Below are 4,868 nucleotides of genomic sequence, written 5' to 3'. Positions count from 1 at the left end.
GGCAAAATTAGATACCTGGATAACCAGGGGTCAACCCCCCCCCCCAAAAACCTTGGCGATAAAAGCATGGCAGGGCACGGTCCCCGACCATGCCACAAGGCAACTGGAGGCTCGGTCTTGCAGAGACGCTCTAGTAGCCAGCCAGAGCATCTCTATGGCCCTTGCCCTAGTGCTGAAGCACACTACCTGCCCGTGCAGGGCAAGCAGCAGTGCAGGCTGCAGGAGGGACCTGGACCCAGCTCTGTGCCAGGTAAGTAGGGGGGTTGGGATGGCTGGAGGGGGGAGAAGACCATGGGGCCCCCCGGCCTGGCCCCAGCCTCTCGCTCACTCCATTGTTTCCTCAGCTCCCCAATTGCTTCCCCAGCTCTCCCGTTTCCCCTGCTCACCAGCTCTCCCCTGCTCCCTGATCATTTCCCGTGCTCTCCCCAACTCTTCCCTCATTTCCTCTGCTCCCCAATCATTTCCCCTGCTCTCTCATTTCCCCTGTTCTCCCCAGCTCCCTGATTGCTTCTCCACCCCTGCTTAGCTCAAGCTTACCGGCAGTGGCAGCGGCAATCAGGGTGCTTGGAGCCTTGTGGCACAGCCCCCCTATGCTGTGTGGGGCAGCAAGGATTGGCACCAGCTGCCTGACACTGCACTGCTGCATCACATGGGTGCGGCCTGGCTCGGCAGGGCACCGTGTGGTGCCACATGCTATCTGGCAGCTCAGGGTTGCTCCAGCTGTCACCTGGGGCCAGCGCCGCTCAGTCCCAATGGGCCCGAGCTGCTCGACAGCATGCAGCACCCTGCTGAGCTGGGATGCACCTGTGCCACGTTGGGGGGGGTGTGCCATGAGGCCCCAGTGGCCGCTGCTGCAGCCGTTGAGTGCGGGGACACTGGGGTCAGGCAGGGCAGTGATCAGGGGCTGGGATTGGGCAGGGAAATGATTGGGGGCCATGTGGGCCCTGCAGGGGAAGGTTGATAGCCCCTGCAGAGGGGCTGTGGGCCCCTGTTGGGGGGCTGTAGCCCTATGGAGTGAGTTGCGACCTGCAGGTGGCAGGGAACCCACCCCTCCTGAGCAGCTCCCCTACATATGGCCCCCCATACCCACAATCCATCCACATACCCCACACTCCCAAGCCACCCTCACAAATCCCTCACCCACATACCTGGCCCTGTGGGTCAGGAGTGAGGGGACTGGGGTCGGGGGCAGGATAAATATTTAGAATTTATTTTATTATGATGATAAAGGCACTGGTAGGCTTCCAAACTGCTTTAAAATTGTAAGTATATCAATAAAACATTGCCCAGCTCATCTGATCTCTCTCTCGCTCTCTCTATATATACACATACACACACACGTATGTCTAGTGGTCTTTTGTTTACTTTTGTGGAAGAACATGGATTTGCGGGTATTTTAAAGAGTGACTTTGGAAATTTTTTTTACCCAAATATATTGGGATTTTGCAGTTTTTTAAATAGGCAACATCAGAATTCCTGCTAGTGAGGCAAGTGGCAGAACCCAGGCAGAGGAACCAGCTATGACAGGAGGACATGCTTTGGCAGTTCAAAGCAGGCCACCACACTGAGAACATCTTCCGGGCGATAGCTGCCCAGATGGTCAGGTGGTGGCACACGTGGCAGTAGTGCTGCACAAAGGCCAACTGTGCTGCCACAGCCCACTAGCAGCTGGCCCAGAAGTGCAGATGCCTCTAACGGCCATGCTGCCCCCATCTGGGTCTGGCAGGCATGCAGCCTCGGGGCCACAGCCAGGCAGCAGCCCCCACTGCCAGACTGCTACAGTGGGTAGAGGGTGCAGGGAACTCTCAGGGCTGGTTCAGCAGTCCAGCTGGCACAAGGGGTAGTGTCCCCAGGTACCAATTGGCTGGGCCCCAGAAGCTCCTGAGAGCGAGTACCCTGAGCTACTTGGCAGGGCAGCCTTTTATTCTGCTGGGGCCAGCACAGGTCAGCTTTGTACACTCTAGCTCCCCCTGGCTGTAGATCCAGGAGGAGCCAGGCAGGATTATTCTGCCCGAAGTGGCAAAATTTGCCCCACACCAAAGTGCATGTCCAGGAATGGGTGCTGAGGCAAAAAGCCCCGGCTCAAATTCGTGCTGCATCTATTTGAGCTGCTGCAAGTGCACATGCCTGCATGTGTGGACACACCCTTAGAGTTGCAAGTAAACACATGTGCACTCTCTCTCTCTGTCTCTGAAACAAGTTTTTTTCTTAGCTTATGCACGAACCATTTCCCATTCTTATACTCCAATCATAAAGAAAAATATCAATTCCTCTGGCAAATAAGTGGAGATTTAGAAACAGAAATCAAAGATGGCCAAAATAAACATGCTCTCTTCTCTTAGACATCAGTATCTGTGGTTATGAGAACTTTTACCTATATATTAACATTTTTGTTTTTATTGTTTTTAGAGTACAACAAAATGCCAGAATTTCAGAAATGATTGCTCTTTTTAAAAAGTTGATAGTAATTTCAATATTGAAAATATTAAACTGCAGTAACATATTTCTTTAAAAAAATGGAAAATATAAAATGTATGCTATGGGATATGTACTTTTAATTATTTCTGTCTCTAAGGGTGCTGTTGGATGTGAGATTGGAGCTGGGGACTGATTCTAATTGCACCATTACTTTAACAAGACTCTTGCAACCCAAATGTGGCTTGCCAAGTTCCCGTCAGGGGCAGCCAAGGGATTATGTCCCCCCACCGTGGAGATTAATGTTGCACACATGGCATCCCAGCCTGCCACAGACCAGCCCAGCATGCTAACTTCCTTGCCCTGCAGCTTCCACAGAAGCTTGCCCTTCAGGAGCTGCAGGGTAAGGCTCTCATGGTAAGTGCCAGGTTGCAGGAACTGTGGGGCAAGGGTCTTTAGAGCAGGTGGCTGGGTGCATGGGTTGCAAGAGAGCTTCGCTCGCCATGACCTGGCATATTAACTGCTTTTTTCTGCAGCTCCTGTAGTGGCTTCTGGGCAAGGCATCAAATGTGCTGGGTCACCTGAAAAAATCCCAGGCACACAGACTGCAAGCCCAGGAGGGACCCACTTGCAAGCCATGTACCCAGCACCCCTTGTCAGCCTTGGGACCAGGGCTGTCCTGGTCCCAATGCAGACCCCAGTTCCAATGCTAACCATCACACGATTGTCAGCATCAGGACTGGCTGCCCCTGGCTGAGTTCTGAACCTAAGACTGCACCTGTCCCAACGTTGATGCTGCTTATGGATAAATCTGTAACTGATTGTTGGCATCAGGATGGGGCAGTACCAGGTAGGATATGCCACACATTCAATTTATGGAACCACACAAACCAGCTGCAAAGATGCTCTACATTACATGTAGAACATCTTTGTGGATAGTTTTCCATTTAATAGAATACTCATTGGCTGAATGCATGGCATGTTGATATTTATGGCATGATTAAAATGTTAACCACATCATAAATGAAACATCTGCTATGAGACATTAAAAAAAAAAGAGTGTAATGCATTATATACTGCTGACAACTAAAACACTAGGGCACAGGTACTTTAAAACATATTGGGCATTTGTACACATTTGCACTGCAGCATTGGGTGCTTTTAAAAGTGCCTGGTGCTGCAGAGCATACAGTTGTATAAGTGGCAAAATGCATGCAAGTACTAAGAAAATGGCAGCGGTGCGTTTTTAAACTAAAACATATCTAAGTTGTTTTATTTCAAAAGCACTCTACCACCATTTTCTGCATGTTGATGCACATTTTGCCACTTACACAACTGCACAACACAGCACAGTCAGTTTGTGTGTGGAGCAGGCTCAAATAATCGAGTCTGCTTCAATCCAGTGTATCTCCGGCACATGGTCGGATGAAAAGGTATGTGTATAAATACCCACAGGCTGCTTACAAACATGGGGGGAAAAGCACTTTACTTTCAGCTTGGCGTGCCCCTGCACCGAGCACAGCAGAACCATGGCATTACTTTGACTCTGCTCGCCCAATGTCTGTATAGTGTGCTTCAGCAGGGCTTTTTGGCACTTTTAACTAATAATTGATTGAATCAGCTATTAGATAAAAGTGCCAAAAACACCGCTGGAGCACCCAATCTATACAGATGGTGTTGAGCCAGGTTAAAATACCACGATTCCTCTTCCAGTAAATTAAGAGATCCCAACACTAAGCACCTTCATTATGAAAATGTTTAATATGTACAGATGCATTAAAATAAGAATACTTTTATTTCCTAAATAATAGAGCTGGAATATAAGCTAAAGGCTAAGTTTACTTTGTGGTTGCAAGAAAACTAAGATATATATAGTATAGTATTATATTAAGCCCTATATAATTGAAGATGGACAGACTAAGCCCATATATATATAAAGGGCTTAGCCCATCCGTCTACCTGTTCGTAATGCTCTTTAAGGGTGCCGGGAGCCCGGCGTGATGGGGAGGGCAGAGGGGGGGACCAGCTGAGGAAAAATGGAAGCCAGGCTCCTGGCTACTGTGAGAAAACAATTAGATGCACAACACCATCAAGAAAGGAGCCTCACAGTAGCCAAGAGCCCAGTTCCCTCTTTTCCTCAGCTGGCCCCTCCCTCTGCCCCCCCTGCCGTGCCAGGCTCCTGGCACCTTTAAAGAGCATTACGGACAGACAGACACACAGACAGATGAATTAAGCCCTGAGGACCAAGCTACACGAAGAAGGTGGCTGGACTTAAAGTGACATCAAGAGAGCTGTGCAAATGTGTCCCAAGAGGAGGCTATTATGAGGAGACAATTAGATGCACAACACCATCAAGAACACTGTGCAAATGAATCACAAGAGGAGGCTGCTGTGAGAAAACCATTAAATACACGAGTAATCAAGAAAGTCATGCAAATCAGTCCCAAGAAGAT

This window comes from Gavialis gangeticus, unplaced genomic scaffold, assembly GCF_001723915.1.
Source record: "Gavialis gangeticus isolate Ggan-Ray unplaced genomic scaffold, GavGan_comp1, whole genome shotgun sequence".
In the NCBI taxonomy this organism is placed as follows: domain Eukaryota; kingdom Metazoa; phylum Chordata; order Crocodylia; family Gavialidae; genus Gavialis; species Gavialis gangeticus.
The sequence above is the reverse complement of the archived record's forward strand: the minus strand, read 5'-3'. Positions refer to the sequence as shown.